The sequence below is a fragment of the Prinia subflava genome, chromosome 9 (assembly GCF_021018805.1).
Source record: "Prinia subflava isolate CZ2003 ecotype Zambia chromosome 9, Cam_Psub_1.2, whole genome shotgun sequence".
NCBI classification, from domain to species: domain Eukaryota; kingdom Metazoa; phylum Chordata; class Aves; order Passeriformes; family Cisticolidae; genus Prinia; species Prinia subflava.
Window position 1 is genome coordinate 429,750 of NC_086255.1, and position 23,646 is coordinate 453,395.

The 23,646-nt window shown below is 53.6% G+C and overlaps 1 protein-coding gene across 1 annotated transcript in view; it reads right to left on the reverse strand.

Moving 5' to 3' along the window:
- Positions 1–9,407: 9,407 nt before the first annotated feature.
- Positions 9,408–23,646, reverse strand: part of PWWP2B (PWWP domain containing 2B) — a 41,413-nt gene continuing 27,174 nt past the window's right edge. The window contains exon 3 of the mRNA XM_063405037.1: positions 9,408–9,896. The gene's annotated coding sequence lies outside the window, so the exon portion shown is untranslated. The remainder of the gene's footprint in view (positions 9,897–23,646) is intronic.

Genomic DNA, 23,646 nt, shown 5'->3' on the forward strand with positions numbered 1-23,646 from the left:
GGGACACGCCAAGGGCTGCAGCAGGACGTGCCATTGCTCACAATGCAGCCCAGCAGCTGACCAGGAAAAACGTGTCCAGCACTTGTGTTTGCTCTTCCCACACCGCAAACCTTCTATTGGACAGAAGTGCTTGAAAACAAGGTACTCACACAAGGGGGAAAGGCTGTTCCTGATATGTTACACTGGGCTGAGCAGACACAGGGAACACTTGCATTAACCCAGAGAATCGGCGTTTGGAATTTGCCTCCTGGAATCCCAGGTTACCTTCACCCTCAATCTCAGTTCCCTGACATCTCGGTTATTAGATAGATCATTTTTATGGATTATGTCTCGCAAGGGCAACATTTTAATGAATAGTGGAATTAAATGTTTGCCAGAATTTTTAATATAAATGATCAATTACCGCTGGGCGCATTCATCACATTTATTAGCTCCTTCCAGAAACATTTCTCATAACTTGCAAATTGAAAGGAGGTTGAAGTTGAATTTTATTTCTTCTTCAATTACCCCTAGTAAATACAGTTTTTGCACATAAACCGGTGGGGTTTTCATGTAATTCTTTTTATGACACGGGATAAAATTCTTATTAAAATGCTTATTCATTTGAGCTTTTTTCTGCTGTAGTACCAACCCCATGTTCCCATGAGCTTTAGAAAACCAATAAGGAGAAAAGTTGGAAAGAAAATTGTAAATATTCACCATTTGGAGCTGCATCTGAAAGCAGAGGCCTTTTCCGAAGTGCTGTTTCTGAACTGAAGAAGGGAGCTACTGCTTCTCTCATCGAGCCTTCCCAGCACATGCTCCTATGGCTCCTCCTCCATCCAAGTCGCCATCCGCCGCAGTGGCCAGCAGTCTGAGTGACCACTCATGGCCGGCAGTGTGAGTGACACCCATGGCCTTCAGTCTGAGTGACCACCCATGGCCACAGCCTGAGTGACCACCCATGGCCAGCAGCCTGAGTGACCACTCATGGCCAGCAGTCTGAGTGACCACTCATGGCCGGCAGTGTGAGTGACCACTCATGGCTGGCAGTGTGAGTGACACCCATGGCCGGCAGTGTGAGTGACACCCATGGCCAGCAGTGTGAGTGACACCCATGGCCGGCAGTGTGAGTGACACCCATGGCCGCAGCCTGAGTGACACCCATGGCCACAGCCTGAGTGACCACTCATGGCCGGCAGTGTGAGTGACACCCATGGCCAGCAGTGTGAGTGACACCCATGGCCAGTAGCCTGAGTGACACCCATGGCCAGCAGTCTGAGTGACCACTCATGGCCGGCAGCCTGAGTGACACCCATGGCCGGCAGTGTGAGTGACACCCATGGCCGGCAGTGTGAGTGACACCCATGGCCGGCAGTGTGAGTGACACCCATGGCCGGCAGCCTGAGTGACACCCATGGCCAGCAGTGTGAGTGACACCCATGGCCGGCAGTGTGAGTGACACCCATGGCCAGCAGTGTGAGTGACACCCATGGCCAGCAGTGTGAGTGACACCCATGGCCGGCAGTGTGAGTGACACCCATGGCCAGCAGTGTGAGTGACACCCATGGCCAGCAGTGTGAGTGACACCCATGGCCAGCAGTGTGGGTGACCACTCATGGCCGCAGCCTGAGTGACACCCATGGCCAGCAGTGTGAGTGACCACACATGGCCGAAGTCTGAGTGACCACACGGGCTCTCCGTCACTGCTCCGTCAGGAAGCGGCTCTGGGCTTGCTCAGGGAATGTTCCTGATGGGGTCTCATTTCACAGGAGCCACTTTTACAGCTTCCCCTTCCCCAGCCAGTCTGCCTGCTTGAGGGCTGAAGGAATGGGGTTAATTAGTCCTTGTTGATAAATCATGGTGGGCTCTGAGAGTCTGTGTGTATGAATGTACACATAAATAACATACAGCTGTCACACCCCAGCTGGGGAAGAAGCTACTTTACTCCTGACCCAGCTGGTTATTCCCTGGCTCTAGTGAGTCTGTGTCTCCCAGTTGTGTTCACAGCTCTTTCAGCACTGGTGCAGTGCAGTGCAGTGCAGTGCAGTGCAGTGCAGCAGCCCTGAGGGGTGTGTGCTCCACACTCTTGTGAGCAATGCCCATTTCTGCCATCATTCTGCACCCAGGAACTGGGGCTGAAGGGGTCACATTTCACATCTGCTTTACCACGTGCTGCTGATAAACGTCTGCATTTGGTGATGATGTAAGTGAGAAATAACATGATAATGGATGGAGAGATCACATCTAACAGGAACTGGAGGTGGTTTTTCCCAGACAGACTGGTTTCTCAAATCAGATCCATCCCTCCAGTGGATTGGTTGTGGAATAACACTAAAGGAAAAGTCAACCCAACAGCATGACAAATTATGTTCTAAAATAGAGAAAAGTGCACACTGATTATATCAAACATAGCTTAAAAGCACATAGCTCTATCCCCAAATTGTTTTCATATGTGCAAGTAGTTGCCAGGCCAGCCTCAAGAAGGGGCCACAGCTGTGTGGGGCTGCCTGGCTGGGGCTGTGGGGCCGGGCAGCGGGGCCCTGCTGGGCACGGCTGGGTTACTGGGGAGCCACAGGGCAGCTCTGGCATGGGCTGCAGAAGTGTGCAGCAAACACGGCCTGGCCCCACCGAGCTCCTGACTGGAACTCCTAAAGACCCTGAGGTAAAATTGTCTGCTTCCCAAATCATGTGAGAAATGAAGGAACTGTAGAAATGTGTCATAGAAAATGACAGGGAAGGGTTTTGGCCAAACCCAGGTGTTGGGGTGCCAGGCCTGGTGTGTTAACCGGAGAGTTTAGTCCCAGGTGATGGGATGGAGCTGTGCCTGTGAGGGTGGGTTTCAGCACAGGAGAAGCCCTTTTCCGCATTCCCAGTGAACAGAAGCAGGCACTGCTCCTCAGTGCACCTGGGGAGCAGCTGCCAGCTCAGGGGCAGTGCCTGCCCTGGGGCACAGGGCTGTCTGTGGCTGCTGGAAACAGAGGGATGATTCTGAGCACGGAATGGGAGCAGAGATCTGCACTGCTTTAGGGAAGGAGTTTGTCATCATCAAAAACACTCTGTCTCCTGAGCTGTGGGCAAATAGCACAGTGGCATGGAAGTGAGCCCTTATTTCTGTTACTTCTCTTTCCAACCTGTGCAGCCCTTGGAACAAGCAGCTTATATTGTCCCCAGGGGCTCCATTCCTTGCCCTGGCCACTGGGTTTGTTGGACAGAGGGACAGGTTGGCTGTTCCCACCTGTGGGCAGGCAGCACGGGCACCACAGCCAGCCAGCCTCTGCATTTCTCCTGCCTATATTGGTCTCTCATGGGCAGAGTGATTTTAATAAACTACATTTTTGTGCAGGGAGACTTTCCTGGGAAGATGATGGGCACGGTGCAGCCAGGATTGCCCAGGTCCTTCCTTTGCCACGTTAACAGCATCACAGGATTCCTGCTTGCATGAGTTGGTGACACACAGCCAGCTGCACGGGGTGGGTCTCTCCAGCCACCGGGGAGCTGCTGGTGCCACTGTCTGTGCCACTGGTGTGGTCAGCAGGCTCTCTGTGAGCCCAGAGCTGCTATTAGAGCTCCACAAGTCCTCTGCTCACTGCCAAACCTTGTGTATAACAAGGCGGCACTCCTTGTTTTAATTTGAAATGCCATATGGAATTTCACTGCAGCTTTTCAGTCCTGTGCGTCAGAGGAACATCAAACAACACACATTTTTACCACCAAAGCCCCTGGGATCAGAAAGCAAGGGAATATGTGTAGTGCTGTGTGTGGGTAGTGCCCTTGCCAGCTTCTCTCCAGCAATGCCCTCACAGCAGAAAATGCTGTGCATTCAATCCTCCCTATTTCTGCTTGCAAATGCTTCCAAGTGTAATTTTGTTTCTTTGGGTCTCCCAGAGTGACTCAGCAGTTGTAACCCCGTGTGTGGGTGTGTGCCTGGGAGGGGTCCCTGCCACACAGAGGCTGTCCTGAGCCACCCAGGGCAGCTTGGCTGCAGGACATGGGGCATCTGGGTGGAGATACACAATTAGTGGGTTTCAGTATCTCATTTGCCTGCAGAAGCTCATTTACAATTATCTGCTCTGCCTTGTGGCTGTAGACTCATGCCTGAAAAATAGAAAAGGAGGGTGTCCCGAGGGAGTTATTTCTGCTCCTACTTCATAGGCCAGAGCAAAGTTACGGCGATGAAGATGCACATGTGCAATCCAGTTTTACCCCTGGCCCAGGGTGGGTGCTCCAAACGAGCTGCAGAGGCACAGATGAGGGACTGCAGGGACAAAGTGCTCCCTTGGCAGATGCAGCTGTAGGCACACTCCAGTCTCAGCACTTTCTGAATGCTGCTGACCAGTCTGTGGTGCAGAGCACACCAGCTCCGGGCAGAGCTGAGGCAAGTCCCAGCCTTGAACTCATCCATGCCTTGCACTCCCCCTTCCCACAGGGTTGTGACTGGGTGAGCATGAGATCCATCACCACCAGAGCCATTGCCACCAGAACCATCATCTCTGGAGCCACTGTCAGCAGAGCCATCACCCCAGAGCCATTGCCGCAGCCCTGGCCTTATCCTTGCTCCGGTGCCTTGAGCATTTCTCTCCCCGCATGCTCTGAGTTCATCCCAGCCCAATCCCTGCTGAAGGTGACCCAGTGCTCCACTTCTGCTCACAAAAGTGCTTTTCATGGTGCCATCTGGGAAACAGAACCTTGGAGGCAATTAACAGCATTTCAGGGGAGGCTGTTTGCCACAAGGGCCTCCCTCATTAGAGGGGGACACACATGCCCCAGTGTTCAGGTGGTCTCAAATATCCCAAGCCCATCATCCCATTCACGGCAGGCTTTACCCCTCTGTGGTCCATCTGCTTACTCAGTTCTAAGATGTGGACTAGGAAATGGATTCTTTTGGGCACTCCCAAGCTATTGTGGTGTTCTATTACAAGGAGAACTGCTATTTGAGGGCTATGGAACCAGACCTTAAAATACTGAAAGCCAAGAATACCTTGTGTTCTCCATCCCTCTGCTGGATGGGTGTGCTCAGCCATCAGAGCAGCTCTGTCCCACCACCTGTGCCATGGGCACCAGCCCCACCCTTCACAGACATGTCCTGGCAGGAGCAGGGGGTGTGTGGGTGAAGCACCATCTGCCCCAGTAATTCACACGTGTTCTGGAGGCCTTGGAGCAGCTGGCACCAGCCCCTGTTGTGCCCACGGCAGGGCAGCGGCTCCTGGGCTGCCAGGCTGGGGGGCTCGGCGCTCCCTCGGGGTGGGACACAGACAAACACAAGTGACCTTTGGCAGCAGGTCAAGGTGTGCTCAGCTAAACAGCACCATTTCCTTTTGTGGGCATGTTCTGGGCTTCTAGAAGCTCTCCAGCATTTATCTCAGACTGTGGAGCTGCAGCACTGTGCAGAGTGCTCGTATCCTTCCAGCACGGGCGGCAGTGCCAGCAGCACCTCCCGCCTCTCGCTGCCAGGGCTCCGTGCCCATATCCCCTGTGCCCAACCATCCTCCTGCTGAGAGAAAAGCCTGGTGCCTTTGTGTACCAGGAGCTGCTACAGCAAGGGATGATTGCTTTGTAGAAAAGGTGAATCATCTCCAGCTCAGTGCTTCTGGCACATGGCTCAAAGGGCAGGAGGCTCCGAGCAGTCAGTCCTGCGTGTGCAGACGTGGGACTGGGAGCTGTGGGGCTCCAGCCACTCATGGGTCAGCACTGCGGGTCCTGAGCCCCTGCTGAATCACTGCTTGGTGGGTCCCTGTGGCACAGTCACTCGTGTCCAGGCCCGCTCCCATGGCTGTCCATGATTTAGTTTTATTTTCTCAGATGTCTGTGGTATTTGAGGAGGTGCACGAGAGCCAGGTGAAGTCAGTAAGAGGCAATGCTGCTGCTGCCCACCTCTGGCTGAAACCACGCTGCTTGAGTAGCTCAGGCTATGGGGTTGAGGGCTTCTCTGTCCCTGGTGTTGGATAGCTGTGTCTGGCTTCTGTTTTCATGGATGCATCCAGTGTGCCCTGTCACACTCAAGGATAACAAATTTAACACCCACGAGGGCAGGAGCTCTGTGAACCTTTCCTCTCAGCACAAGATGAGCTGCAGCTAGAATTTCCTGCCTGGAAACTGACCAAATGTTAAACTTTTCTTTCAAAATTTTGCCCGAACATAACATTTTCCTTGAGCAGGACATGGCTCCACTCAAGGGGGTGGCACTGCAGCCACCAAGCCCCTTCTGAGGGCAGGAGGGTGGCAGCAGGAGCAGCCCGGGTGGCAGCAGGAGCAGCCCGGGTGGCACGGTGTGACATCAGGTACCCACATGGCCACCCCACATGTCCCTGCCGAGAGCCCGGGGCGGCAGCAAAGCCGGGGAGGAGAGCGCGGGGGCACCGGGCACACAAAGGCACCGGGCACCGCCTGGTGCTCCCCAGGAGCTCCTGGAGCCCCTCTGCGGGAGGGATTTGGTTCTGCTCTGGGCTCCCCACGTCCCGCCGTGCCGGCAGGAGCAGACCCCAGAGCTCCAGCTGCAGTTCTACCTCTGTGAGCAGTGCCCCGCAGAGCCCTGGGCAGCCCTGCCGGGGCCCTGCAGCTTCGCGGGCCCGGGGGACACGTCCTGACAGCTCCCGAGCTCCAGGACCTGTGTGTGAGTCAGGGGAAGAAGTCAAACCCCTCTTCACTCTCCACCAAAAACCCCAACAAAACCAAAACCAACAACAACAACAACAACAACAAAATCCCACCCCAAAACCCAAACCAAACAAACACCCGCTCCCCCCCGCCCGGCATTTTCCAAAGGATTAACATTCTGTGCAAATAAAATGCTTTCCTGCAGCATTCGCAGCGGAGTCCCGCCGCTGCCGTCTCCCGCCTGCTGTTCCAGGCTCGGCCAGGAGAGGGGATGCTCGCACAGCGCCGGGATGGGCTCCGGGGCCGCGGCATTCCCTGCTCATTTCTGCAATTAGCCCCTTGTGTTCCGCCTGCTGAGAATTACGAGCTTGAACCCAAATGCAGCCCCCCTCCTCACCAATCCCGGGGGCTCCAAAGAGCCTTTTGTTCAGTCAGGTTTGACTGTTGGGCAGAAAACAAGGATTTGTCCAACAGCTCCAAACAACCCTGTCCAACACCCCGAAACTTTCTGTTTAGGGATTTTAAGAAACCACCCGTAAGCTTCCATCACTGCCTGGTTTCTCACCGATTTACCAGATCACTGGGGTCACTGTGGATTTCATAGGAATATCTGGAGCCTCTTTTACCAAGGAACAGGGAACAGGACAAGAGGAAATGGCCCCAAGTTGTGCCAGGGAAGGTTGAGGTTGGATGTTAGGGAAAATTTCTTCTTGGAAAAGGCTGTCCAGCTCTGGCACAGCTGCCCAGGGCAGTGGTGGAATCCTCAGCCCTGAGAGGATTAAAAAGCCATGTGGATGTGGCACTTGGGGACACGGGTTAGTGCTTGGCAGTGCTGGTGACACACACATTGTGGCTTCCCAGGAGCTGCAGCCCCCTGACACTGCTCCCTGCATGGGATCCCTGCTCCATCCCCCTGGCAGGGCCCCCCGACCCAGCCCTGCTCCCCACTGCCCCTTGCACGTTCAGTTCAGCCATGAAAACAAACCATATTCTCTGTGGCTGAACGAGGGCTGTGACACAGCCAGGACTGAAGTGCTGCCCTTTGCATGCATGTTTGAATTTTACAAGGGAAATGCAACCTTCAGAAGAGCCAGCACAGGTTCTGCTCCAAACAATGTGGAGGAAAACGTTACCTCATTTGAAATTTTCATCCTGCAGCTGCAATTTAATTCTTCAATCCCCACAGCAACCGTTTTCTTGTAAATTAAAAGCATGAAATACATTAGGAAAATAAAGTAGCTTCTTTGGCACTCATGTTTTTGTGCCTTCTTATCTTCCTGGTCTATTTTTAGAATACAAGATGTTATTGATCAAAATCTCATAAAAATGATTTATAATAGTTAATAATTACTGTATTAATGCACCAGACTGCAGCAAAATTAATGCAGACCATGTCTGCAGGGCTGGATTCATCACTGCGCACTTGGGCAGCAGCAAAACCAAGCCCTAGAGCTGTGAGGGAAATCCTGGGAAACTCTTCCCATGCTGGGAGATGCCAGGGGTGACCTCATGGAGCTTTCCCTGCCCTGCTCTGTTCCCAGCCCAGGGGGCTGCAGGCTCTGGGGTGGACCAGTGCAGGCTGCAGAGGTGTGGATCATCATTCCACATCCCCTCCAGCCCCCAGACAGGCTGGAAACCCTCCAGAGATCCAGCTGAAAGGAAAAACAGGATGTTTTCCTGCACCAGAAACCTCTGACTGACCCAAATGAGCTCTGGGAAATGGTGACAGCGACAGAGCGGATGACAGGATTGAAGGGTTTTGCCATGTATTCCGTGATAAAGAGCCTTTTCGTATATTTAGCATTTAATTCACCAAATTGGAAAGGGAGCACAATTTGATCCAGGCTTTAATCTCAAGGGCTGGCCTTCTTTCCCAGACAAAGAGCACCACGAATTTAGTGAGACAAGTTCTCCCTCTACAGATCTTTTTGGTAGTGATAAAAAGCTGTAATAACCAGCTGTGTGCCTTTGCCACAGTCCCTTAATTTCAGGCATGTGAAAAAGCTGAATACCCCCAGAAAACACAAGGAGGAGGCAGGTTCCTCACGATGCCATAAAAATCAGAATTTACAGAATCCAACAGGTAAAACACCAGCACTAAGCTACCAACAGCTGCTCTGAAATTTTGGGGTGTTTCAGTTTTTTTGTTTGCTTTCCTCCCTGCAATGTCTCCATCCTGTCCTGAGAGCTAAAACAGCAGGAGCCCCCATTCAGAGTCAGAACATTGTCAGGTGCTTAAAACACTAATCCCTGCTCCAGAAAGATCCCCCTGAATTCCAGGGAATATTTTATTCATCAGTGGTCACTGCCAGTGTTCTGCAGAGCAGCAGTCACCCCCTCGCTGAGGGGAGAGAGGGCTTGGTGCTCTCTCCCTAGGAGGAGGAGCTGAGCAGGGGACACCGGGTGCCTCGGGTCACGCACAGCCTCCAGCTGGGACACCGGCCAGGGCTCCTGATCCAGTGCTTTCCAGTTCATCAGCACATTCGGGTTATTCTCCAACAGCAGGGATATGCAGACAGCAGCACTCCAGGCACAGCGCTGCTGCAACATGAGCTGTGCACCGGGCAGGGAGCACCGGGATGGGGGGGACATGGAGGGACTGTCCCTGCCCCCATCCCATCCCATCCCATCCCATCCCATCCCATCCCATCCCATCCCATCCCATCCCATCCCATCCCATCCCATCCCATCCCATCCCATCCCGTCCCATCCCAATCCCGTCCCATCCTGTCCCATCCCGTCCCAATCCCGTCCCAATCCCGTCCCATCCCGTCCCGTCCCAGTGATGCCAAGAACCACTGAGACAGCTTTGATGAAGCTTAAGAAAAGAAAAATATTTATTAGGTAATTCAGTCCTCCAGTGGGAAAGCAACAAGGATAGAAACAAAGGAAAATGAAATGAACACATGTGCAAAAGCAGCTCAGCACTGGTATCACAGCCTGCCTGTGCACAGCCCAGCATTCTTTGTGTTTGCTCTTCGATTCTTAGGAAATAGTTTAAATTTTATTTGGTGATTTTCAGAAATCAATACAGCTGTTCATATGAAGGTTCAGTGTGTTAATAAATAAACCAGACAAAGGAAACCCACTAATGAGCCTTCTCAGTTTCATAAATTCACCTGCTGCGCTGGTTACAGTCCACCCCAACCCCAGGCATGCATTCTGTAACTGGAGTCTGTTTTCAGAGGTGGCCTCAGTTCCTGGGACCCCTCTGAGATGCCTCCCTGGAAGCCTTCATGATTTCTGAATAGAAACTTGCTGCTCAAGGGCTTCCTCATAACCCTGAGCCCTTCCAAGGAGGTACTGGACTCCACTGCAGCCTGAAAGCAAAAGGAGATTTTTCTTGTAAGGTTCCAGAGAATTTGCAACTCTTGCACTTGTATTTCCTGATTTGTTATTTTCATTATTGTTTAGTTAATCTGATAGTAGATAAAGAAGAACCTACCAGCAGCTCTGCCTTCTGCAGCCCAGGTTTCCAGAAGCACAGCCCTCTGGATTTACAGAGCCACATTTTAAAGCCAGGAGCCATTCTCCAGCAACAGGGCTGACAGCAAGAACTGGCACACCTTGGGACAAACCAGCCTGCAAACACCTGGATCCCCAGCTGGGGACAGTGGGGTACAGGTACAAACTCTGGAGTTCAGCAGTGCTGTGCTCAGCTTAACCTGGGTGCAGCAAGCAGCACCCAGCTGCCTGCAGAAACTTGTCAGTGCCTGAGCTGGGCCAGGTCTCTCCCAGGGGTGTCAGACACAGCCAGAGCCCAGCACCACTCTCTGGTGCTCTCTGGAGGGGAGGATGGGGGTCCTGTGAGGGCAGGAGGTGTCACCTGCTCCAGGACCCAGGGGACACAAGTCTCTGCTTGGATGTGCTGGAAGGGCTGGAGCAGCTGGAGGTGTTGGAAGCACTGCAGGATGGAGGGCAGCTGGGTGCTGTGCCCTGCACGAGGTGCTGAGGCCCTGTGCCTGCCTCGGTTTCCCTCTGCAGCTCCGCTGACATGGAAGGATTCCTGTCATTTTCTGTGCTGGCAGGTGGTGATGGCCTTCAGCAGCACAGCAAGGAATTAACCCAGCCAGAGGGAATCTCCCATGGGAAATGCTGTCATTCTGACGTTCAATTTTATCCAAAATGAGGGCGGAAAGTGGAGACATGGAACAGTTTCACAAGACTTCAGCTCAACAACAGCCAAATGAGCTGTCCCGGCAGTCAGAAATCTCAGCATGAAACTGATTTAAAATCTTTCATTTCAAATTACTGTTTTAGAAGCACAATTTAGCAAAAGATTCACCCTCCCACTGAAACTATTCCAGGGAGAAGTGTTCCACTGACTTTAATACTGAGCATACAGGAGTTTAATGTGTAACAACCAATGTGACTGTGCTGGTGTGTGCTGTTCTGCACTGGAAGAGCAGCTATTTCTTATCTCTTTTCCATGGTGTCCTATGTAGAATAAAGTAAATTTCATGGAAATATGGATACATGTCATGAGAGAAACCCAGTGTGAAACTCAGATGGACACTGTCTCTTTAATCAACTCCCATTCCAACCTAATTTGCATTGATCATGAATGTGGAGATGGGTTTCAGACCAACTGTGCTGCTCCTGTTTGCAAACAGCCACTTCGCACTTACAAACTGCTGGATTTTCATGTCCTCAAGGGTAAAAAAAAATCTGGGAATAAAGTGTTCTGATATATGGATGCTCTATTCTGGAATAGAATACTGGAGCAAATAGGCTCCCTGCATCCCTCTTGGCTTGCTTTCTTAGTGAGCACCAAACCCAGCATTTACTAGTGATTTAAATGACTATTCTTTTAAAGCTGATCCAGCATGGAAGCCAATAATTCTCCACATCAGCTTCTCTACCCTTTTGTAAAAGCTCTGGTGACAAAACTGCCTTAGGATCTTCTCCATGTCAGGCAGAGGGTGCCCAGCAGGTAACAGAAGCCCTAGAGAGGAGAGGAAAGTGTTGGAAATGTCCGGAGCACGCTGGGGTGAGCAGTGGATGTGCACACACTGGGGCACTGCACGGGCATGGGGCTGAGGGGCTGTGGGTCTGACCCCACCCCCAGGCCATGGGGACTGACCCCTGCCCCAGGCCATGGGGACTGACCCCTGCCCCAGGACATGGGGACTGACCCCTGCCCCAGGCCATGGGGACTGACCCCTGCCCCAGGGCATGGGGACTGACCCCTGCCCCAGGCCATGGGGACTGACCCCTGCCCCAGGACATGGGGACTGACCCCTGACCCAGGCCATGGGGACTGACCCCTGCCCCAGGCCATGGGGACTGACCCCTGCCCCAGGCCATGGGGACTGACCCCTGCCCCAGGGCATGCTGTTCCCGCTGCCGTGCCCCTGGCAGTGCCCTCGGGCAAGCTGGGGCATGGCTCTCCCACCCAACTGGTTTGCAACCAGCAGGGCGAGGAGCTGGAAGCCTTCCTGCAAATGAGCTCATCTGGCATCCCTTGGAGAAAAGCACTGCCAGTGTTTGATGTTTCCCTCCTCAAATCCACGGCCATTCGCTTTCTTTATGCTCAAAACCAGAAGAAACAAGAGAATAGAAGCAAAAGGGTGCCCAGACAAAGCAATCCCCACAATCAGCACTGCAGTGGCAGCCGTGCCCAGGGCTGTCCCCTCGGCTCTGTCTCTGCAGGGATGTGTCCCACCCAAGCCACCTGCGGGTGCTGGCTGGAGATGAGTGTCCCCTGTTCACCAGGGCTGTGCTCTGGAGCTCAGTGTCCCCTGTTCACCAGGGCTGTGCTCTGGAGCTCAGTGTCCCCTGTTCACCAGGGCTGTGCTCTGGAGTTCAGTGTCTCTCCTGAGCACCAGGGCTGTGCTCTGGAGCTCAGTGTCTCTCCTGTTCACCAGGGCTGTGCTCTGGAGCTCAGTGTCCCCTGTTCTCCAGGGCTGTGCTCTGGAGCTCAGTGTCCCCTGTTCACCAGGGCTGTGTTCTGGAGCTCAGTGTCCCCTGTTCACCAGGGCTGTGTTCTGGAGCTCAGTGTCTCTCCTGTTCACCAGGGCTGTGCTCTGGAGCTCAGTGTCCCCTGTTCACCAGGGCTGTGTTCTGGAGCTCAGTGTCTCTCCTGTTCACCAGGGCTGTGCTCTGGAGCTCAGTGTCTCTCCTGTTCACCAGGGCTGTGTTCTGGAGCTCAGTGTCTCTCCTGAGCACCAGGGCTGTGCTCTGGAGCTCAGTGTCTCTCCTGTTCACCAGGGCTGTGTTCTGGAGCTCAGTGTCTCTCCTGAGCACCAGGGCTGTGCTCTGGAGCTCAGTGTCCCCTGTTCACCAGGGCTGTGTTCTGGAGCTCAGTGTCTCTCCTGTTCACCAGGGCTGTGTTCTGGAGCTCAGTGTCTCTCCTGTTCACCAGGGCTGTGCTCTGGAGCTCAGTGTCCCCTGTTCACCAGGGCTGTGCTCTGGAGCTCAGTGTCTCTCCTGTTCACCAGGGCTGTGTTCTGGAGCTCAGTGTCTCTCCTGTTCATCAGGGCTGTGCTCTGGAGCTCAGTGTCTCTCCTGTTCACCAGGGCTGTGTTCTGGAGCTCAGTGTCTCTCCTGTTCATCAGGGCTGTGTTCTGGAGCTCAGTGTCTCTCCTGAGCACCAGGGCTGTGCTCTGGAGCTCAGTGTCCCCTGAGCACCAGAGCTGTGTTCTGGAGCTCAGTGTCTCTCCTGTTCATCAGGGCTGTGTTCTGGAGCTCAGTGTCCCCTGAGCACCAGGGCTGTGCTCTGGAGCTCAGTGTCTCTCCTGAGCACCAGAGCTGTGTTCTGGAGCTCAGTGTCTCTCCTGAGCACCAGAGCTGTGTTCTGGAGCTCAGTGTCTCTCCTGTTCACCAGGGCTGTGTTCCGGAGCTCAGTGTCTCTCCTGAGCACCAGAGCTGTGTTCTGTGCTCACAGAGGGGCCTCAGCCCCAGAACACGGCAGGCAGGCAGGAGTCACAGCCACAGGGATGTGCCACTGTCGTACCAGTAAGGAGATTTCCACAGGCTATTGGAAATGCAGTCAGATGAGGTCACAGTCCATCTGGGAATACGGTGCTATGAGAGTCTTGGGCTCTGGGTAAGAAGTCACAACCCAGGAGCCAAAGGCAGGCCCCAGGTGCCCGAACCCTCAGGTTTCAGTGCCGGGTGCCCTGGAGGGGCTGGAGGCAGCAGCGCTGGCAGTTCAGCAGGATGGGCTCTGACAGGGACAGGGGGTTCTGCAGGGAAAGTGGGGCTGCCTGGGGGTGCCACTGCCATGATGGGCAGGGACACGACAGGGTCCCCAGAATGGGCAGACACTGCTCATATGGCACCAGGTCACCTTCCTTAAGGCACTTCTCTGGTAAGAGATGTTTCAATAATTCATGACCTGCCATAATTTAAAAACCCCACTCTGAATTTGAGGCTGTCTTCCTCTTGTTCAGCTTTTCCACCAAAAGAGAAAGAAATCACTATTCTTTTAATTTCAAACACAATCAATATCAGTCTATACAGTCCAAGGTTCATTGCTTTCAGGCAACCACTCATAAATATTCATTAGAGAATTAAAGAGCTATTAACAAGGGTAACTGTTGAGGAGCATTTTTTAACTGTCTTCCACAAGAAATGAAATTTGCATTTCCCAGTGTGGAAACCCACAATGAGCAACCTTGCATGACAGTAAACCACCAGGTAAAAGCTGGTGGGGAGGCAGGAATGCCCGTGGTCCTCACACAAAGGATGGAGCAGATATCTCAGCTATACGGAGCTGATGGAAGAGCACTTCTGGCGCCCCTGACTCACTTCATCCTGCCCAAGCCCAGTCCCCCGGCCCCAGCAGGCTGTGCCTCCACTCCCTGCACTGCAGCAGCACCAAACTCACCTCTTTGGTGACCGAGCCGTCCTGATTTGCACACCATGGTCACTGCCCCCACATTCCCTCTAATGAACTCCCCAGGAGGACACTCGAGGCTGCTGGCTGTGTGGTGACAGGATCTGTTCATTTATCACAGCACGAGGCCCGGGGTGCGCCCGCGGGGCCGTGAGGGCATCGGGCACCCCTCAGCCCCAGGCATGGCTCTGCACCGGGGGCTCTGCGCTGCTCCCCCTGCACACAGGGACCTTTATCACCCCCCACACCCGACCTGGCTCCATCACCTGAGCAATTCCCAGGGTCCCTGGAGTCACCCTCAGGAGCAGGGTACGGACTCCAGGGATTTTAGCCAAGAACCCAGGCAAGGCTTTCTCAGCTGAAACCAAGGTCTTGGTGGGGAGCAGGAGGAAAACTTTGGGGGCAGGGAAAGTGGATTAGCAGGGGGGCTGTGCCGGGGGCTGCCACCAGCCCTGCAAGTGAGAATCCCCCGTGCTGTGGAGCTGCTGGGCTCTCCTGCAGCTGCAGCAAATGGAAACAAGTGAATCCCAGGGGAGGATCAGTTATGTGAAGCAATTTTTTCCCAACCTGAAAGACAAGGCAGGAATCACCTCCTCTCATGTCTCTTATAAAGCACAGTTCCATAATTAATATCATTCCTTGGCATTTGTAAGGTCAGGGTGTCTGGAAATGGGGAGCCCAGCACAGCCCGAGGTTCCCCTCAGCCGGGGTCCTCATGATACGTGAGCTTTTCCCCAGTGGATGAGCAGTTACTGGGTTTTGCCCTGGGATTCCCAGACCTCGTGATACGTGAGCTTTTCCCCAGTGGATGAGCAGTTACTGGGTTTTGCCTTGGGATTCCCAGACCCTGTGGGTCCAAGGGGCCCACAAAATGCAGGGGTGTTCTCAGCAGCCTGGAATTCAATGGAGAATTTCTGGGGCTCCGCGTGAGGAAAGAAATACTGACAACCAACAATAGGAGAGGTGCCTTTGCTTTAGGGGTTATTTGATGCTGCAGACTGTGGCCTTGGGAGGGACACAGACACTGGGCTGGTGCCCAGGTTCCCACTGGTGATTTCTCCTTCCCAGGCCTGGGCCATCTCAGTGTGGATTGCAGGGAGGAACAGACCCACTGAGCCAATCCTGACTCCCAGAGCTCCTGCAGGAAACTGAAGTCCCATTCTGCTCCCATCAAATTAGCCATAAGTTATTTGCTCCATCTCTGAATAGGTATATTTGAAATTGCAAAGTCACTGTGGCAGGACCTCTCACATTTTTCTGTAAAACCACAGCGAGCTATATATACAAACACAGCTGTTTATATATATATACACATAAAAATACCTATATAAGTAAGCTAACCCAACGACTGGGATCATGCTGAGGTGTGACAGTGCCCAGTGAGTCCCTGCTGCTCCACACCAGTGCCATGCCAGCCTCAGCAGCCCCATGCCAGGGCCCTGGGAAATAAGGGGTATGGATATTCCTCCCTCTCCCAAAGGAGTGACAGGCAAGCAGCAACACACACGAACACTTTGGAAAAAATCATGTCTCCCCTTAGTTTTTCTAAGCTAAGCCTTGTGACTCCATACTCTTGGGGTGACTCTCCCCACGGATCCTGAGTCACAGCCCTGCAACAAAGGCCAGTGGCAAACAGGATGCTGAGGGCTGGTCTGAAGTCATACAAGTTAGGAAACATTTTCTGACTTTCAGGAATGATTCATGACTTTAACATTTTTGGGTCAGACATTGTCCTTAGTCACCAGCAGGGTTTTGGTGACAGATGAGCCTCTCAGAGCCTTCAGCTCTCATTTTTACATCCAGACTTTGAAACTTCATCCCTGAATTATATGTTATGGATCTCCTTTTTTCCCCTCTGTCTGAAGATGTTGGTAATCTGTCTGCCTTTAGCTTGCAGAAAAACCTGAGACTTGCCATGACTTTCTCCTCTGTCCCAGGACATGGCCAGTGGCCTTGCAGGCTGCTGTGTCAGGGCAGAGATGTGGCTCCTGCTGGGTGCTGCGTTTCCTCCAGGCGTTGTCCTCTCGCAGCCTTCCTCCTGCAAGTAAGGCAACTACAAAACACAAAGCTAAAGCTGGAGCTAAATTAAATCCAAGGAAAGACAACATTCAGAGTGGGCTTGATGGAACAAAAAGATTTAAAGAAATGGGCGTCCAAAAGGTTCAAATTAAAGACTAAGTATTTGTAAACGTGGGTCACAACTCCCTCAGTCAGCACAGGGACACTGGGAATTGGGATGGAATGGGATGGGATTGGGATGGGATTGGGATGGAATGGGATGGGATGGAATTGGGATGGAATTGTCATGGAATTGGGATGGGATTGGGAAGGGACTGAGATGGAATGGGATAGAATTGGGATGGAATTGAGATGGAATCAGGATGGAATGGGGATGGAATGGGATGGGATTGGGATAGAATTGGGATGGAATTGGGATGGAATAGGGATGGGACTGGGATGGAATTGGGATGGGACTGGGATGGGATTGGGATGGGATTGGGATGGGATGGGGATGGAATGGGATAGAATTGGGATGGGATTGGGATGGGATTGGGATGGGATTGGGATGGGATTGGGATGGAACGGGATAGAATTGGGATGGGATTGGGATGGGATTGGGATGGGATTGGGGCAGCCCCGGTGCCCGCCAGCCCCCGGCAGCATTTGAGCAGGTGGCCCCAGTGCTCAGGAGCATTGGCTGCTGCCCCCCTGCCCACCAGGCCTGCTGTGCCTGGAGGGTAAATTTCAGGTCATGACAGGTCACTAAAAACAACCGTGGCATGACAATGTGGATTCTGCCACGGAGCTGTGTGGAAATGTGACGCTGCCTGAGGAGTCAGTGCTGCTGCAGAAGGCAGGGTGTTCACTGTGAGTCCATCTCTTCTGTGGCTGCTAGGAGCAATGTATGGACAACTCACACTCCCAAGGCCAGGGTACCTGAGAAACCTGGTTTGGTGGTGAACAAAAACTGGGCAAATCTGAAGGGATAAATTAAATTATTAAAGAAAAACTCAAGATGTCACCAGACAATGCAGACACTAGGCAGCCTGAGAGAGCTGTGGCTATTCAGCCTGGAGAGGAGAAGGCTCCAGGGACACCTTAGAGCTCCTTCTAGTGCTTAAAAGGGCTCCGAGAGACCAGGAGAGCAACTTAAAAATTCCCCCAGGAAACACTTCCTTAGTCTTCCTAAGACTCATCACATTAAATTTCCATTTTCTCATGTGTCATATAGAGTCCCTCAACAAACTGCTGGATGTTGGTAAATGCCAAAGCCTTTATTTGTGAAACATTTGTGCCAAGCTGTAGCCAAACTGATCACCTTCCTTCCTGGGAATGTGTGAATTGAAATCTTTTCAGGGTGACTCACGGCAGGTGTGTCTGACACTGCTGCTCAGTGAGAGCTCCAACAATAGGTGGGCCCTGGGGTTTTCTCCTCCCTCTGCTGCTGGGGTTTGCAAAAAGGGCTCATGAGTCACAGAGGCAAGGAGGTGGCAGGAGGTGGCACGGAGGTGGCAGGGAGGTGGCACGGGGGTGGCAGGGAGGTGGCAGGAGGTGGCAGGGAGGTGGCACGGAGGTGGCAGGGAGGTGGCAGGAGGTGGCAGGGGGTGGCAGGGAGGTGGCACAGAGGTGGCAGGAGGTGGCAGGGCAGGCAGGGAGGTGCCCGTGGTGAAGCAGTTGCAGGGCTGGCAGAGCCAGGACACACATGCTGAATGTGGGTCTGTTTCCAGGAGGGAGCAGGCAGTGCAAACTCATCAGTGGTGCTTGCACACACCCCCAGGAGGGAGGGGAATATCTCCATTATCAACAGTCATTTCTCCAGACAAAGGAGCCTGTTCACAGAGCCCTGATCCGCCTGTGACCCCCTCCCCGCCCATAAAGGACACTTCCCAGTGATCCACCTCCAGCAGCCCAAGGTTATTTCTTGTCAAGCAGGTTTTGGAGCCAGTGTGCCAGCTCTTCACATTTTCCATGACTCCACCCTGACGTGTTAAATACCTGATAGGGAATTACCCACACGCTAATTCCGTACCGGGCCTGTCCGAGCGGCTCCCCCGCCCAGCAGCACCGAGCAGCCCAAATTCCTCCGCACTACTGAGGCATGGCCGTGTGTGCAGGAATGGACCTCAGCCTCCTGCGCTCCGGGATTTTCCATTTCCTCGTGGCCCCCGCTGCCCGTGACCCCGCAGCGGCTCCCTCTGTGTGCCAGGACTGCCCTTGCCGGTGCCCGGGCGGGGCCCGCAGCCCGTGGAGCGGAGCATCCTCGCACTGTGCCGGGAGCTGCTGCTGTCCCCTCCTGGGGCTGGCACAGTCACAGCCCTGGCTCCCGGCCGGGCAGAACGCTCAGATCAGCACCCACCAAGGCCCCGAGCCCTGGGTTTCACCCGAGCTCAGGGTGGGTTTGCAGCACCCCGGTGTCCCCCGCACGGTCAGAGCGGGTTCGGTTTTGCACTGCGGGGCGGCCCCTGAGCAGCACGGTCCGAGTGCCCGGGCCACGGCGGGTCCTGCTGGAGGGGCCAGCAGGGTCCTGGAGGGGCCTGCCAGGGGCAGGGATCTCTGCCCGTCCCTTCTGTGGCCGTGGGATCACGGGACCGTCCCTGTCACTGCCCCACGCAGCACTGGGTTATTTTTAGACACATTTCTACATCTCTCTGTTTAATCTCTGTGTGTTTAATCTGGTTTTGCACTCCCTTCTGACACCAGCAATATGCAAAAACCCCATCAGGGTTAAAACCCCATCCCCAAACCCCAAGTCTGCCTGTCAGTGATCACAGCAAGAGCAAATGCAGACACGGAGAGACTATTTATAGCTCAGATAAACAAGGCAGAGGCTTTGCTTAATGAGAGGGAATGGAAGGACGGTGCTCACACACAGACCTTGGATGTGCTGCCCTCGGGAGGGCTGGTGGGCTCCTGCTGGCCCTGCCAGCCCACGGGGAGGGGGACAGGGATCAGATCCTAGCAGTGGCTGGAAGTGGGGATGTGGTGCAGCCACCCTGGGCACTCGATGAGGGCTTGGCTGCCAAGGGCAACTCTGGTTTCACACAGATCTGAGTGGGAATTCTGTTCCTGCCCCCAAGCAGGGCAGGGAGGGGAGAGCAGTGCCCTGTCCCACACACCGAGGGTGTGCCCAGCTGCCCTGCCCAGGGCTGCAGGGGGACGCTCGGGGCACGGCTTGGAGCAGAGGTGCTCATTTAGCAGGGGAAACAGAGGCTCCACCTGTCCGTGTCAGTGACTCTAACAGCCCAAACACATCAGGTAGAACTAAGGCAGCTGAGGCTTCCAGGGAAGAAGGATCCACAGCAGACACATCCTAAGCACAGCTTTTCCTCAGCTCCTGCTCCCTCAGCTCTGTCGCAGCAGTTTGGGTTGGTCACTGGACCCCTGTTTTACACTGAAGTGGCCCAGCTGGGGTGAGGGCCCTGCACTGGGGCTCAGGTGGTGGGAGAGGGGAGGGAGGGGTGCCCAGTGCCCGTCCCACAGCAGTGACAGCAGAGTGTGACACTGTCTGCACACCACAGCCCCGAGTGCTGCTGGCAGCATTCCTGGTGCCCCCTTGTTCTCACCTTGGGGAACTCTAAGCCGGCTGCAGTCCCATTCCCTTGGGCTGCTTGAAGCCAGCAGGAATCAGTCAGAGGGTTAATCCCTCATTCCAGGCCCAGGGAATGGGGCCGTGCTAATTCTTTCCTGTAGATTTGCTAATTTGATTTTTCTTTTCCTGAGACATCAAAGCCAACCTCCAGAGGAGAGCTTCCTAATCAGCAAGGAGAAAAGGAAATCACTTATTTAGTGGGAAGGATGTAGATGTACCAACGGGAAACATTTCCATTTTCTTTTTATAGCAATGAAAAACAACTTTACACAGTGAGTCCCCTAAATTCTATTTTTATTGCAAAGAACTGAAGTTTTAGGACCCTTCTATGCAGCCATCTTGTCTTTTGTCATCTTCAACAACAACTTCACTGAGATGAGGTGAACTGGATCATCTTTTCCTTCTTCAAAACATTTTATTGTTGTGGATTGGAAGAGGAGGAAGGAGACCAGGAGGAAATAAAGTGCTCCTGAGGAGTGCAAAGCCAACCCTTCAGTCTAACCTGGGCTCTGAGTCCTTCCTGCCCTTTCCACGTGGTCTGTGAGCAGTTTTTGGCCTCCCTGATTCCACAGAAATCCGGGTGCAGGCCTTCAGCTGGGTGCTTACTGCAAACCCAAAGTAGCTGTATCGATCACACCCTGTTTAGTGGCTCACAAGAAAAGCTGTGCACACAGGCTGTGTTTCCACAGGTGAGGCTGTGACCCAGCCAGGGCAGGCACCCGGCAGATTTGGCTCCTGCCCATCCTGCTCCCATCCCTGCCCATCCTGCTCGTCGCAGCCTCCTCGTCCTGGAGTGGGCTCTGGTTATACAGATACAACTGCCCACAGCCTGCACGGCCCCAGATGCTATAAATGGACACGCAGTGATCCTGCCAAAGCTTTTCTTTTTATTCTAGCCAAGCTATGTGCTTAAATCTTCTCTGTACATGAATTCCAAAGGGATACAGCACTCTGTGAGAAGAGCATTTCTTCTGAGTTCTACACACACTGACCCTTCCATTTGTATGTGGCCTCTCAATAAAAACTGCTGGGTTATTATTATTATTATTGTTATTGTTATTACCACCAGCAGCACGGAGGCGCAGTGTGGGGAGGCTGTGCTGGCACAGGCTGCCCCTGCCCCAGCTCTGGGTCTCCAGAGCTGAGTGTGCCCGGGCAGGAGGGTCTGACCCTGAGCACCACCCACAAACTCTGAGCACGGCCAGAGTCACACGAGGGTGAGCAGCCTCAGGGCTCGTGAACACCAGCTTCCCCTCACTGCGGGGTTACTCTGCAGCTTTGTGCACACTGGTGGCTTGGCACGGAGCAGAGCCCAGCTGAGTGTGCAGAGCACACGTGTGCTCAGCAGTGGGATGCTCACACTCGTGCAGTTTGGCCCAGGTGCTTGCTGTGTCTGTTTACACACCCTACCAGTATGGAAAATTAATCCTAAGGAAAGCAAACACTCCTGTCTCATCTTCCTGGTACTGTGGTGAGGGATGGTTACTCTGGTTTTTATTGCAAGAAAAATCTTTTTTTTTATGTGCTTTGAACCTCAGCATTTTGCTGTTGGCTCCCACTGCCCACAGCCAGGTGATGTCAGGCCCAGTTTCAGGCTGCTCAGGAATTGCTATTGTAGATCACTGAGCTTTGAGCAAGAGACATGTGGAAACTCTCCAGTGAAATGCAGAGCTGCAGCTTTCCCCCAAACCAGTGTTTCCAATACCCTTGAACGTCTCCAGGATCTGCAGTCTTTAGAAACAGTATTTGCCACTGCTGAAAGCAGAAGCCACGGTGTATTCGCCATCACATACGAGTGCCTAAATATAACACCTGATGGCAAATGGCAACAGACAGGGTGGTTATGGCCCAGGATAAACCCAGGAGACAAATAAGCCTCACCCATGAATAAATAAACAAGTACATAAAAGACAGCCCCTTTCCAAGTGCCCAGAGCCTATTTGGAAATAGATTTCTGTGTGTGAGGGATGGATTTGCAGAGAAAACAAACCAGACTTTGGGGCCCTGTTGTGCAGTGGAGGGGTGAGCGTGTCCGAGCAGCCCGGCCGTGCTTCCCATCCTGCCTGCCCTGTCACTGCGGGGACAAGGACAGGGACAGAGATGGGACAGGGACAAGGACAGGGACAGGGATGGGACAGGGACAGGGACAGGGACAGGGACAGAGATGGGGACAGGGACAAGGACAGGGACAGGGATGGGACAGGGACAGGGACAGGGACAGGGACAGGGACAGGGACAGGGACAGGGACAGGGACAGGAATGGGACAGGGACAGGGACAGGAGAAGGGCAGAGCGTGGGGCAGTGGCGAGGCCCAAAGCCCAAATCCCAAAGCCCAACCCCAAAGCCCAGCCCTGTGCCCAGGCACGAGGAGGATCCCGGGGTCGCTGTGGCACCCAGGGCTCCCTCCATCAGCCTCCCCTCTATGGGAGACGAAGCACAATCTGTGCAGTGGCTGTGCACACGTGTGATAAACACCACAGTTATCCCCACCACGCCAAACAAGAGATGACAAAGCCTCCTCCTGGCCTCTGGATGCTGGAATAGGAGTACTGGGAATGGCAGCTTGGCCCCCACTTTTCACAAGTGTAGAAGGAGCAAGCTCGAGTGTCAGTGGGTGGTTTCTCCCAGGACTGCACCTCTGGAGCTGCAGAGAATGCAGCTCCTCCTGCATGGCTTTACAGCACTGCAACACAGGCAGTGCTCACAGCAGCCAAGGGTTTAACCAGCCTGGCCATAAATCTCCTCTGCTTTCAGTCGCTCAGCTTTCAGACCCTGTCACAGCTATTTATAGCGTCCATACTGCGCTCCTGCACAGATGAAACCTCAACATCTCATGGAAAAAACCAAGCAGGGGCAAAATAAAAGGAACAGAATATTTTAAAAATCCTTGAATTCTCAAGCTGCCTCATCCAGATGCAGAACAAGCTCATTCCTATCCCCCTGGCACTCACCCTGCCTGGTCAGCAAACTGCTCAAGCTCAAGCAGAGCTCTCCTTCCCTCTCCCCATTCACAGATGGGTTACCTCCTGTTTGTCCTTTTAATTCCTTTGTCTGTGGAAGTGCAGCCATGAGTCACCCAAAGCACACAGGGTGCTGAGACAGCCCAGATGAGAACACCACCACACAGATAATGGGCTCCCTATTCCAGCAGCCCACAGGAGCACGGCCATGTGTGAGGGTCAGTCCTGGGGACCCCAGCTGGAAGCAGCAGAGTGGCCACTGAGGGGAGAGAGCCCCAGCCAGCCCAGACACAGCGCCCTGCCCACAGGGTGGCCCTGGGAGCCCGGGGGCCTCTGCCTGCTTGGGGAAGGAAAACTCTTGCCTTTCAAAGCAGATGACAGGCCACTGGTTGGGTTCTTTCAAAGGAAAACTTTGAATTGTTGATGCATAGAAATGTCTTTTTTTTCTTCTCCAGTTCCTTTTCTTAAGCCTAAGGCCTGTGCTTCCCACAGATGACAGGGAACATAACACAGCCTGCAATGCTTTAGCAGCCAGGCCCATATTGCCCATCAGATTCAGATCCAGCAGAGATCAACTCTCAAACGTGCTCCTGAACTCCATGAAACTTCTCTACCCTCAAAAAACTAAAGACAGTAACACTTTCCCCCTTGGAAACTTCCAGCCAAGTTTCCTAGGGCC